Genomic DNA, 14,138 nt, shown 5'->3' with positions numbered 1-14,138 from the left:
GGAGGTACGTTCTGGAGAGGGGTCACTAGTGGATGGGGATCTGGAGGTCTGTTCTGGAGAGGGGTCACTGCTGGATGGGGATCTGGAGGTCTGTTCTGGAGAGGGGTCACTGCTGGATGGGAATCTGGAGGTACGTTCTGGAGAGGGGTCACTGGTGGTTGGGGATCTGGAGGTATGTTCTGGAGTGAGGTCACTGGCGGACGGGGATCTGGAGGTGCATTCTGGAGAGGGGTCACTGGTGGCTGGGGATCTGGAGGTGCATTCTGGAGAGGGGTCACTGGTGGTTGGGGATCTGGAGGTACGTTCTGGAGAGGGGTCACTGGCGGATGGGGGATCTGGAGGTGTGTTCTGGAGAGGGGTCACTGGCGGATGGGGGATCTGGAGGTACATTCTGGAGAGGGGTCACTGGCGGATGTGGTTCTGGAGGTGTGTTCTGGTGAGGGGTCATTGGTGTTTGGGGATCTGGAGGTATGTTTTGGAGAGGGGTCACTGATGGATGGTGGATCTGGAGGTACATTCTGGAGAGGGGTCACTGGTGGATGGTGGATCTGGAGGTACATTCTGGAGAGGGGTCACTGGCAGATGGGGATCTGGAGGTATGTTCTGGAGAGGGGTCACTGGTGGATGGGGATCTGGAGGTGCGTTCTGGAGAGGGGCCACTGGCGGATGTGGTTCTGGAGGTGCGTTCTGGAGAGGGGTCACTGGTGGATGGGGATCTGGAGGTACATTCTGGAGAGGGGTCACTGGCAGATGGTGGATCTGGAGGTATGTTCTGGAGAGAGGTCACTGGTGTTTGGTGGATCTGGAGGTATGTTCTGGAGAGGGGTCACTGATGAATGGGGATCTGGAGGTATGTTCTGGAGAGGGGTCACTGGCGGATGGGGTATCTGGAGGTACATTCTGGAGAGGGGTCACTGTCAGATTGGGATCTGGAGGTACATTCTGGAGAGGGGTCACTGGTGTTTGGGGATCAGGAGGTGTGTTCTGGAGAGGGGTCACTGGCGGATGGGGATCTGGAGGTGTGTTCTGGAGAGGGGTCACTGGCGGATGGGGATCTGGAGGTATGTTCTGGAGAGGGGTCAGTGGTGTTTGGTGGATCTGGAGGTGCGTTCTGGAGAGGGGTCAGTGGTGTTTGGTGGATCTGGAGGTACGTTCTGGAGAGGGGTCACTGTCGGATGGGGGATCTGGAGGTGTGTTCTGGAGAGGGGTCAGTGGCGGATGTGGATCTGGAGCTGTGTTCTGGAGAGGGGTCACTGGTGTTTGGTGGATCTGGAGGTACGTTCTGGAGAGGGGTCAGTGGTGTTTGGTGGATCTGGAGGTATGTTCTGGAGAGGGGTCACTGATGAATGGGGATCTGGAGGTGTGTTCTGGAGAGGGGTTACTGGTGTTTGGTGGATCTGGAGGTACGTTCTGGAGAGGGGTCAGTGGCGGATGGGGATCTGGAGTTGCGCTCTGGAGGGGAAGGCGGCTGGGCCATATATGAGCGAATGGCTTCGCAACCTAGCGCCAGGTTCCCAGCACCCGGCGCAAACGCCCGAGCCCTGTGGTCCCGAGGGAGGTGGTGCCGACACATGGACCCGAAGGCCGTTGTCCCGGGGGCCCCCGTGGGCTCTGCCCCAGATCTGGCCGCCTTTCCCGGCGGCGACCGGTGGGGTTTTGCGGGTGGCTCATTGAACACGGCTGTGGGGAGATCAGACCCTGCTCCTGCCTGAAATGAGGGTTTGGGGTGGGGGGAGTTGATGGAGACCTTCACCCTGTCCCTGTCCCCTCCCCATCAGCTGCCCCCTAACGCCTACCTGGGACCCCAACCCAGAGTCTAATGCAAACCCTGACCATCCCCTACTGCCTCAGGGGCTCCCCTGGGACTCAGGACTCCTGGGTTCTGTTCCCAGACCTGCCAGGTGACCTTAGGCAAAGCAGGCCACCCTTCCCTGCCTCGGTTTCCCCATCTGTCCAATGGGATAATGCGCCCGGCTAGCTTTTGGGAAGTGCTTTTTGGCCTGCTGGCTGAAGGTGGGGTGGGGGTTATTAATGGTCATCCCGCCCCAGAGCCTGACCTGGTGAAGTCACCCCAAACCCTGATCTCTGACCCCCTCACCCCATCCCTAAATCTCATCCCAAACCCAGACCTCTGACCCGCCACCCTGACCCTAAATCTCACCCCAAACCCAGACCTCTAACCCCACCTGACCGTAAATCTCACCCCAAACCCAGACCTCTAACCCCACCTGACCATAAATCTCACCCCCAACCCAGACCTCTGACCCCCCCATCCCTAAATCTCACCCCAAACCCAGACCACTAACCCCACCCGACTCTAAATCTCACCCCAAACCCAGGCCACTAACCCCACCCCGACCCTAAATATCACCCCAAACCCAGACCACTAACCCCACCTGATCCTAAATCTCACCCCAAACCCAGACCTCTAACCCCACCTGACCTTAAATCTCACCCCAACCCAGACCTCTGACCCCCCCATCCCTAAATCTCACCCCAAACCCAGACCACTAACCCCACCTGATCCTAAATCTCACCCCCAACCCAGACCTCTGACCCGCCACCCCTGACCCTAAATATCACCCCAAACCCGGACCTCTGACCCCCCACCCCTGAACCTAAATATCACCCCAAACCCAGACCTCTAACCCCACCCTGACCCTAAATCTCACCCCAGACCTCTGACCCCACCACCACCTCTGACCTCCCCGACCCTAAATCTCATCCCAAACCTTGCCCCAAACCCACACCTCTGACCCCACCCCAACCCTAAATCTCACCCCAAAAGCTGACCTCTGACCCACCCCACCCTGACCCTAAATCTCACCCCAACCTCTGACCTCACCCCCACCCCGACCCTAAATCTCACCCCAAACCCGGACCGCTGACTCCACCCCACCCCCACCCCTACCCCTAAAATCTCCGTCTAACCCCGAACCGGAGCTCTGACCTTTAACCTTGACCCTAAAATCTCTCTCCGGACCCGAGCCCCCACCCTTGCCCTCCAGCTTCACACTGGGCCTCAAACAACCCCCCCCCTGCACTGACCCCCTCCTGCTCATGCTGCCCCATTTCACCCTAGATGCTGACGGGACCCCTGTGCCTCAGTGTACCCGAGCCAGACGTTTCCTACCCGGTGGCTTTGCTCGCCTGGCAGAGCGGCCCAGCGGTGAGAGATACAGGCTGGGGCGGGGGGTGGTGGTGGTGGTCAGGACACCTGGGTTCCTCCCCCTTCACTGTGTGTCTGGGGGGGGGGCCCGATCTCGCTCGGGGGGGGGGGATCTGGGCCCTGCTCTCAGTTTCCCTCTCTCCCCTTTCACGATCCGTTCTTCCCCGTCCCCCCCCATCGCCCCCACTCCCCCCCATGCCTGAAACACCCCCCCCCCCGACTTCCGTCATCCATCTCTGTGTCAGCGCTGCCATGGCAACCGGGGATAACTGGTTCCATCGCTCTTGATGGAGGAATTATTTAAGGAAAGTGCGGCTGCCTTCCCATGATCCTCGGCCCGCGGCGCCCCCATCCCCCGCCAAAGATCGGGGGCGGGGGGCTCGGCAGGGGGCGCTCTCCCCTGGCAGGCAGGGCTGGCCCCAGAGCGGCGCTAGGGGGCGCTGTGGGGCAGGGAGTGGGGCAGGGGCTCAGCAGGGGGCGCTCTCCCCTGACAGGCAGGGCTGGCCCCAGGGCGGCGCTAGGGGGCGCTGTGGGGCAGGGAGCAGGATGGGGAGCTCGGCAGGTGGCACTAGCCCCAGGGCGGCGCTAGGGGGCGCTGTGGGGCAGGGAGCGGGGCCGGGGGCTCAGCAGGGGGCGCTCTCCCCTGGCAGGCAGGGCTGGCCCCAGGGTGGCACTAGGGGGCGCTGTGGGGCAGGGAGCGGGGCGGGGGGCTCGGCAGGGGGCGCTCTCCCCTGGCAGGCAGGGCTGGCCCCAGAGCGGCGCTAGGGGGCGCTGTGGGGCAGGGAGCGGGGCAGGGAGCTCAGCAGGGGGCGCTCTCCCCTGACAGGCAGGGCTGGCCCCAGGGCGGCGCTAGGGGGCGCTGTGGGGCAGGGAGCAGGACGGGGGCTCAGCTGGGGGCGCTCTCCCCTGGCAGGTGGGGCTGGCCCCAGGGCGGCGCTAGGGGGCGCTGTGGGGCAGGGAGTGGGGCAGGGGCTCAGCAGGGGGCGCTCTCCCCTGGCAGGCAGGGGGCTGGCCCCAGGGCGGCGCTAGGGGGCGCTGTGGGGCAGGGAGCGGGGCGGGGGCTCAGCAGGGGGCGCTCTCCCCTGGCAGGCAGGGCTGGCCCCAGGGCGGCGCTAGGGGGCGCTGTGGGGCAAGGAGTGGGGCAGGGGACTCAGCAGGGGGCGCTCTCCCCTGGCAGGCAGGGCTGGCCCCAGGGCGGCACTAGGGGGCGCTGTGGGCCAGGAAGCGGGGCGGGGGCTCAGCAGGGGGCGCTCTCCCCTGGCAGGCAGGGCTGGCCCCAGGGCGGCGCTAGGGGGCGCTGTGGGGCAGGGAGCAGGGCGGGGGGCTTAGCAGGGGGCGCTCTCCCCTGGCATGGGGCTGGCCCTGTGGGGCGCCAGGCTGCTCACAGAAATGCTCTGCCCCAGATGGTTACGCCCCCTCCCGGCCAGCGGGGGCAGTAGCGCGCCAGGATTTCGGATAGCGAAAGGGATGGATGGGGTAGAGGGGCGGGGGGGGGGGTGTGGGGATGGGCAGAGAGAGATCGAGGGGTGGGTCGAGTTGGAGGAATGAAAAGGCGTATCGGGCGGGATAGATCGGGGGGTGCGTGGGTGGGTGGATGGACGTAGATGGACGGAGGGTGCATACGGCTGGAGGGAGGGGGATGGATGGACGGACAGACGGAAGGGCGGATGGATGGAGGGATGCGTACAGGTGGATGGACCGAGGGGCCACGGATGGGAGGCCGGATGAGTAAAGACGGATGGAAGGGCGCAGATGGAGGGACAGATGGAGGGATGCATACAGATGGACGGAGGGATGGGTATGGGTGGACAGACGGAAGGATGGATGGAGGGAGTGCGTATGGGTGGATAGACGGAGGGATGAGTAGGGTGGACGGATGGAAGGACGGATGGAGGGATGCGTACGGACACATGGGGCACTGATGGAGGGATGCTCATGGGTGGACGGACGGATGAATGGACGGACGGAAGGGTATGGATGGACAGATGGAAGGATGGATGGAGGGATGGACGGAGGGGCGTGTATGGGCGGATGGACAGAAGGGGGGATGGAGGGGTGTGGATGGAAGGATGAATGGAGGGATGCATATAGACGGGTGGAGGGATGCATACGGGTGGATGGATGGAAGGACAGATGGAGGGGTGTGTATGGGTGGATGGACAGAAGGGGGGATGTGTACAGACGGACGGAGAGATGCGTATGGGTGGACGGACGGATGCGTATGGACGCATGGGGTGCAGATGGAGGGATGCGTATGGGTGGATGGATGGATGGATGGACGGACAGAAGGACGGATGCGTACGGACGAAAGGGTGCAGATAGATGGATGGATGCAGGGATGCGTATGGACGCATGGGGTGCAGATGGAGGGATGGGTATAGGTGGATGGATGGATGGACGGACGGAAGGGTATGGATGGACAGATGTAGGTATGGGCGGAGGGGTGTGTATGGGTGGATGGACAGAAGGGGGGATGGAGGGATGTGGATGGAAGGATGGATGGAGGGAGGGATGGATGGATGCGTACAGATGGATGGAGGAGATGTGTATGGGTGGAGGGATGGACGGAGGGATGGATGTGTACAGATGGACAGAGGGGATGCATATGGGTGGATGGATGGACGAGCGCGAATGGAGGGATGGACAGATGGAAGGATGGATGTGTACAGACGAGTGGAGGGATCAGTATGGGTGGAAGGACGGAAGGATGGATGGAGGGATGAGTACAGACGGACGGATGGACGGATGGATGGAGGGGTGCGGATGGATGGAGGGATGAGTACAGACCGACGGAGGGGCGTGGATGGACAGACAGAAGGACGGATGGAGGGTTGTGGATGGATGGAAGGATGAGTACAGGTGGATGGAGGGGTACGGATGGACGGACAGACGGACAGATGGATGGAGGGATGAGTACAGACCGATGGAGGGGCGCAGATGGACGGGCAGATGGACGAGCATGGCTGGACGGACAGCCGGACGGATGGAGGGATGAGTACAGACCGATGGAGGGGTGTGGATGGACGGACAGCCGGACGGATGGATGGATGGAGGGATGAGTACAGACCGATGGAGGGGTGTGGATGGATGGACAGCCGGACGGCTGGACAGAGGGGCACGGCTGGATGGAGGGATGGATGGAGGGATGAGTACAGACCGACGGAGGGGTGTGGATGGACGGACAGCCGGACGGCTGGACAGAGGGGCACGGCTGGATGGAGGGATGGACGGAGGGATGAGTACAGACCGACGGAGGGGTGTGGATGGACGGACAGCCGGACGGATGGATGGATGGAGGGATGAGTACAGACCGATGGAGGGGTGTGGATGGATGGACAGCCGGACGGATGGTTGGAGGGGCACAGCTGGATGCACAGACGGACAGATGGATGGATGGGCGCGGCTGGATGGAGGGATGAGTACAGACCGACGGAGGGGTGTGGATGGACGGACAGCCGGACGGATGGTTGGAGGGGCACAGCTGGATGCACAGACGGACAGATGGATGGATGGGCGCGGCTGGATGGAGGGATGAGTACAGACCGACGGAGGGGTGTGGATGGACGGACAGCCGGACGGATGGATGGATGGGCACGGCTGGATGGAGGGAAGCGTCTGGACGCGCGGCCGGACAGGCCGGCGGACGGAGCCACAGAGGGGACACGCGTGGCTGGGTGGGTGGGGGGGGCAGATTCCCCAGCCCCGGGTGATGCTGCGGCGTGACCTCGTTTCCTTCCCCGCAGCCGCCTTCTCTTTCTCGCCAGCCCTGCGCCGTAGGGTGCCCCCCGGCCCCCCATTATGCTCAGCCCGGGGGAGGGGGGCGTACACGAGGGGCTGTGGAGGTTCATTCCTTGCTCCAGGGCTGCACCATTATACTGAGCCCCATATTGGGGGGGGGGGGTCGGCACGGGAGGGGCTCAGGCTATGCTGGGGGGACCCCCCCCCAATATGGCTGCCCTGGAGGGGGACCCCCTGGTGGTGGGAGGGGGAAGTTCAGGGCCTGCAGCCGAATCGGCAGGGGAGGGAGCGAGAGGTTATTGGGGTCTTCAGCCGTGGTTTGGGTTGGATCCAGGCATCGGGTCTGGAGCAGAGCCTGGTTCTGGGTCTGATACGGGTTCGGGGTCCAGGTCTGGTATCGGTTCTGGCACTGGTTCTGGGTCTGATCCCGGTTCTGGGTCTGATACGGGTTTGGGGTCAAGGTCTGGCATCGGTTCTGGGTTAGATCCCGGTTCTCGGTCTCAAACGGGTTTGGGGCAAGGTCTGGTATCGGTTCTGGCGCTGGTTCTGGGTCTGATCCCAGTTCTGGGTCTGATACGGGTTCGGGGTCCAGGTCTGGTATCGGTTCTGGCGCTGGTTCCGGGTTAGATCCTGGTTCTGGGTCCAATATGGGTCAGACTCAAGGTCTCCCGCTGTTTCTAGATGTGGTTCAAGTTCTCATACAGGTGCAGGTTCTGATTCTGGATCAGCTTCTGATATGGGTTCTGCTTCAGGCTCTGGGATCAGTCCTGGCATCGAGATTAGGTTCTGGTCTGGTTTACATCCTGGTACCGGATCTGGGTCTGAGGCTGGTTCTGGTCTCGGATCTGGGTCCGAGGCCAGTTTTAGCACCGCTGCTGGGTCTGAGGCTGGTTGTGATCTCGGATCTGGGTCTCAGGCTGGTTCTGGTCTCAGTTCTGGGTCTGAGGCCGGTTCTGGTGCCGGTTCTGGGTCTGAGGCCAGTTTTGGCACCAGTTCTGGGTCTGAGGCTGGTTCTGGTCTTGGTTCACAGAATCATAGAAGATCAGGGTTGGAAGGGACCTCAGGAGGTGTCTAGTCCAACCCCCAACTAAATCATCCCAGCCAGGGCTTTGTCAAGCCTGACCTTAAACACCTCTAAGGAAGGAGATTCCACCACTTCCCTAGGGAACCCATTCCAGTGCTTCGCCCCCCTCTGGTGCCGGTTCTGGGTCTGAGGCCGGTTCTGGTCTCGGTTCTCGGTCTGAGGCTGGTTCTGGTGCCGGTTATGGGTCTGAGACCAGTTCTGGTGTCAATTCTGGCTCTGAGGCCGGTTCTGGGTCTGGTGCTGGTTCTGGTCTCGGTTCTGGGTCTGAGGCCAGTTCTGGTCTTGGTTCTGGATCTGGTGCCATTTCTGGTCTCAGTTCTGGTGCCAGTTCTGGGTCTGAGGCCGGTTCTGGTCTTGGTTCTGGGTCTGGTGCCAGTTCTGGGTCTGAGGCTGGTTCTGGGTCTGAGGCCGGTTCTGGTCTTGGTTCTGGGTCTGGTGCCAGTTCTGGTGCTGGTTCTGGTCTCGGTTCTGGGTCTAAGGCCGGTTCTGGTCTCGGTTCTGGGTCTGGTGCCAGTTCTGGGTCTGAGGCTGGTTCTCGGTCTGAGGCAGGTTCTGGTGCTGGTTCTGGTCTCGGTTCTGGGTCTGGTGCTAGTTCTGGTCTCGGTTCTGGGTCTGAGGCCAGTTCTGGTCTCGGTTCTGGTTCTGGTCTCGGTTCTGGGTCTGGTGCCGGTTCTGGTCTCGGTTCTGGGTCTGGTGCCAGTTCTGGGTCTGAGGCCGGTTCCGGTCTCGGTTCTGGGTCTGAAGCCGGTTCTGGTCTCGGTTCTGGTGCCAGTTCTGGGTCTGAGGCCGGTTCCGGTCCCGGTTCAGGATTGGGTTCTCACTTTGATGGTGGTTCTGCTGGCAGGGAGTTCTGATGTGGGGCCTGGTTCTGGTTCTGTGCCCGTCGGGGTGGGAGTGGGGCAGGCTTGTGGGTCTGGCAGTGAAGTTTAAAGCAGTAAAGGGGGAGTTGTGGGGGTGTGGTGTATGACACGCTGTTGGAGTGTCTGACACAAGTGCACATGAACACGTGTGTGCAAGAGAGACGCGATGACACTGAGTATGTGATACAAGCCAGCTGTGTCTGTCCATGTGTCGGAGTGTGTGTGCGTGGATCAGTGTGAGGTTGTGTGTGTGTCTCTGGGTGTTGGTGTGAGGTTCTGTGTGTGTTTGCGCGTGTAGCCATGTGTGGCTCTGTGTGTGTGAGGTTGGCTGTGTGTCAATGTGAGATTCTGTGGGGGGGGAGGCTGAGTGTGTGTGTGTGTGTCAGACTGTGTGTCAGTGTGAGGTGTGTGTGTGAGGCTGTGTGTGTGATTGTGTGTCAATGTGATGTTGTGTGTGTCTGGCTCTGTGAGTTGTGTGTGTGTCGGGCTGTGTGTGAAGCTGTGTCAATGTGAGGTTGTGTGTGTGTGTGTTGGGCTGTGTGTGTGTGTGGGCTGTGTGTGAAGTTGTATGTGTCTGGCTGTGTGTCAATGTGAGGTTGTGTGTGTGGGGGGGCTGTGTGTGAAGTTGTATGTGTCTGGTTGTGAGTGTGTCTGGCTATGTCTGCGTGTGTGTCGGACTATGTGTCAATGTGAGGGTGTGTGTGTGCGCGCGCTGGGCTGTGTGTGTGAGGCTGTCTGTGTCTGGGTGTGTGTCAATGTGAGTTTGTGTGTGTCTGGCTGTGTGTGTGTGTGTGCTACGCTGTCTGTGTCTGGGTGTGTGTCAGTGTGTGTGTGTGTGTTGGTCTATGCGGTCGTGTGTGTGTGTCAGGCTGAGTGTGCTGGGCTCTGTGTGTGTGTGTGTATGAGGCTGTCTCTCTCTCTCTCTCACTCCCCGAGTCACACTCTTCCCCCGAGGCGCGTGGGAGCGAGCGTGTGACACACCGGAAGTGAGTGACAGTGAGCCACACAATGTGGGGGGGAGAGACCTCCAGGGGGAGGCAGCTGCCGGTGGCCCCCCCCCCCCAGCCCTACCGGTGCCTCTCACTCCCGACCCACAGCCCCTGCCAGCCCAGCTCTGCCCCCCCCCGAGCTCTGCCCAACTGTGGGTCACCTGCCAGCTCTGGGATGTGGGGGGCTGCCCCACACGGTGTCCGGCGCGATGGGGCCCTGAGCTCGGTTGGATTTGTTTTAGGTCGTTTCCTAATGAAAGTAAAAATTCTCCAGGTCAGTGACTGTCTGAGGCTCCTGCCGGGCCCAGGCCGAGCAGACCTTGGGGAGGTGTGTGTGTGTGTGTGTGTGTGTGTGTGTGTGTGTGTGCGCGCACCGCAGGGGTCAGTATTTGCCAATTACCTGACTTGGCAGCTACCTAAGCATATTGAGATGCGCCCACCTCTGGGGCAGGGCGGCTGGTTACCCAGGGACCCCTCGCCCGGCGCTGAGATGCACCCACCTCTGGGGCGGGGCGGCCGGTTACCCGGGGACCCCTCGCCCGGCGCTGAGATGCAGCCAGCTCTGGGGCGGGGCGGCTGGTTACCCAGGGACCCCTCGCCCGGTGCTGAGATGCAGCCACCTCTGGGGCGGGGCGGCCGGGGACCCAGAGACCCCTCGCCCGGCGCTGAGATGCGCCCACCTCTGGGGCGGGGCGGCCGGTGACCCAGGGACCCCTCGCCCGGCGCTGAGATGCGCCCACCTCTGGGGCGGGGGGCGTCTGACCCTCCCTTTCCCTTAGCCACAATTCACCCCCCTTTGCTTCCCATCTCCACCCCTCCTCCTCCTCCTCCCGGCATGTCCCCCTCCCTTCTCCCTACACCCCATTTCCCCCTCCGATCTTCAGCCCCCCCATATGCTCACCCCCCCCATCGCCAGCACTCCGGAGCCGGTCGCCATGACAACCCCAGGGCCCCCATGGCTTGGTTGCTAAGCGACCGGCAGATGGTGAGGCAGGGATGGAGGAGGTGGGGGGGGGCGCGGAGAGGGAGCAAAGGAGATGGATCCCACCCCACAGGAGACCCCCGCCCCCAGTCTCTGCCCCCAAACTCCCTCCCCTGGGCCCCCCAGGTCCCCTGCCCCCCAAAATCCCTCCCCCTGAGCCCCCCAGATCCCCTGCCCCCAAACTCCCTCCCCCGAACCCCCCCAGATCCCCTGACCCCCGCCTTCCGTCCCCAGAGACCCCCAGATCCCCTGACCCCCGCCCTCCGTCCCCAGAGACCCCAATCACTGCCCCCATCTCCTTCCCCAGACACCCCTCCCAGCTCCCCAGCACCCCCCCCGGCCTTAGAGACCCCCAGAGCTTCCCCCCCCACACGATGGAGACCCTTCCCCCGACCCCGCACCCCCTTCTGAGACCCCCCCGCTCCCCTACCCACCCCATAGACCCTCCCTTGTCTCCCCCTGAAAAGCCCCCCCCATGGCCCCCCTCCCACCTTGATGCCACCCCCCAGGGAGTCCTGCCCCCCCCATTCCCCACAGCGCCCCCTGCTGGGGCAGCCTGGGGGGTGTGGGGGTGTGCGGGGGGGGGCGCTGTGTGAAACACACACACACATGCGTGTGCGCTGCATCGCCCCCCCCCACAACTCCCTCCCCCGCCCTTTCACGCTTCCCTCCAGCTGTCGTGATCGGCCGCCCCCCCCCACGCCGGCCGCGCCCCCCCCCCACGCCGGCCGCCCCCCCCACGCCACCTTCCCCCCCCCCCCAGCTGCTCTCATGAAGGGCCGGACCAAGCTGTCATCCATGTGTCTCTGTGTGGTAGGTGGCATCTCTCTCCCCCCCCCTCACATCTCAGCACCCCCCCCCCCGCTCCATCGCCCTGCATCTGATGGCAACAGGTTTTGCGGGGGGGGGGGGCAGCATCCGGGGCTGCACGAGGAGACCCCCCCCCCCCGCCGCCGCCGCCGCCGGGACTGCGCTGGTTTTTTGGGGGGGGGGGGGGTTGCTCCGCGGGCGCTGCGGGAGGGGGGGTCCCGGGTTTGCGGCGGGGCGGGGCTGAGCGGGGGAGGGACGCGGGCGAGGAAAACCCAGCAACGGGACGTGACTGCGGCGTCTCTGCCCCCCCCCCCGCCTGCTGTATCCCCCCCCCGCCTCCCCGCTGCTGCATCCCGCCCCCCCGGCTTCCCCCTGCTGGATCCCGCCCCCCCCGCCTCCCCCCGGCTGTATCCCGCCCCCCCCCGGCTCCCCCCTGCTGTATCCCGCCCCCCCGCCTCACCCCTGCTGTATCCCGGCCCCCCCCCAGCTCCCCCGGGCGCCCTCCCACCCCCCCCCGGCTTCCCCCTGCTGGATCCCGCCCCCCCCCGGCTCCCCCCCGGCTCATTCCCGCCCCCCCCCCCTCCCCCTGGCTCCATCCCACCCCCCCCCGGCTTCCCCCTGCTGGATCCCGGCCCCCCCTCGGGTCCCCTCCTGCTGCATGCCGCCCCCCCGTCTCCCCCTGGCTCCTTCCCACCACCCCCCTGCTTCCCCCTGCTGTATCCCGCCCCCCCCCGGCTCCCCCCCGGCGCCATCCCCCCCCCGGCTTCCCCCTGCTGGATCCCGCCCCCCCCCGGCTCCCCCCCGGCTCCATCCCCCCCCGGCTTCCCCTGGCTCCATCCCGCCCCCCCCTGCTGTGTCCCTGACCCCCCCCCATGTCCCTCCTGTATCCTGCCCCCGCCCCCCCACCCCGATTCCCCTCCTTTCCCCGCAGAGACTCTAGGCTTTGCATTGGCACCCCCCCATTATACCCCAGCCCCAAGGACCCCCCCATTATACCCCAGCCCCCAGGACCCCCCCCATTATACCCCAGCCCCCAGGAGACCCCAGCACTGAGGGGGAGTCCATATACTGTGTGGGTCTGTATTGGAGGGCTTGCAGTCATTATATTTCATCGGTCAATATCGGGGGGGGCAGATTTCTCGGGGTGGGGGGAGGACAAGACTGTGTTCAGGTCACCCCAACCCCCCCTCCCCCGTCACCCTGCCCCTTTGGCTCCCAGAATCCTTTGCAGCGTCCCTTATTGGGACCCTACTGAACTAGGGTCACCAGAGGTCCGGATATTATAGGGACCGTCCCGCCGTCGGGGGCTTCGTCTGATATAGGCGCCTATTTCCCCCCCCGCCCGCCCCGACGCCCGCCCGGCCCCGATTCGTCACCCTCGTAACCGGTCACCCTATCCTGGACCCGCTCGGCTCCGGGGCCGATCCCCCCCCCCCCCCCAGATCCCGCCTGGCCCCCTGGGCGGTCTGCGCCGAATCCTAGCCCGGCCCCGATGGCGTAACGAGGGCCCCGTGCCGGGCGGCGGCCTTGCTGGTTGGGATCAGCGAGCCGAACGCCCGCCGTCGGGCGTGGGCCACGCCGCGCCCCGTGTTTTGCTAGGATCGGCGATTTAGGGTTGCCGTTCTGCTTTCGGGGAGCCGGCGTATCGATTCGTCCCTTCCCCTGTTCGTTGTTGCTCACCGGCCTTAACGCGTGGCGCGCGGCCGTCGATAACAGTTTTGCTGAACGAAATATCAATAAATAAGATAGCTTCTTATTTGTGATCGTGAATAGCCAGGATTGCTTTCTGTTTCTAATAATGATTGCATTCGGTTATTTCTTAGGGGTAACGTTTTCCCGAATTCCTCTAGTTCCTATCGATAATTATCATCGTCTATTGATTATAATTAATACTTATCAGTCTCTTCTGTTTATAATAATTTTTGCATTCGGTTATTTCTTAGGGGTAACGTTTTCCCGAATTCCGCTCGTTCCTATCGATAATTATCATCGTCTATTGATTATAATTAATACTTATCAGTCTCTTCTGTTTATAATAATTTTTGCATTCGGTTATTTCTTAGGGGTAACGTTTTCCCGAATTCCGCTAGTTCCTATCGATAATTATCATCGTCTATTGATTATAATTAATACTTATCAGTCTCTTCTGTTTATAATAATTTTTGCATTCGGTTATTTCTTAGGGGTAACGTTTTCCCGAATTCTGCTAGTTCCTATCGATAATTATCAGCGTCTATTGATTATAATTAATATTTATTAGTCTCTTCCGTTTATAATAAGTTTTGCATTCGGTTATTTCTTAGGCATAACGTTTTCCCGAATTCCGCTAGTTCCTATAAATAATTATCATAGTCTATTGATTATAATTAATACTTATCAGTCCCTTCTGTTTATAATAATGTTTGCATTCGGTTATTTCTTAGGGATAACATTTTCCCGAATTCCGCTAGTTATTATCAATAATTATTATAGTCTATTGATTATAATTAATACTTCTAATTGCATT

Source organism: Mauremys mutica, unplaced genomic scaffold (assembly GCF_020497125.1).
Source record: "Mauremys mutica isolate MM-2020 ecotype Southern unplaced genomic scaffold, ASM2049712v1 001314F_np12_obj, whole genome shotgun sequence".
NCBI lineage: Eukaryota > Metazoa > Chordata > Testudines > Geoemydidae > Mauremys > Mauremys mutica.
This window is presented reverse-complemented; position numbering follows the sequence as displayed.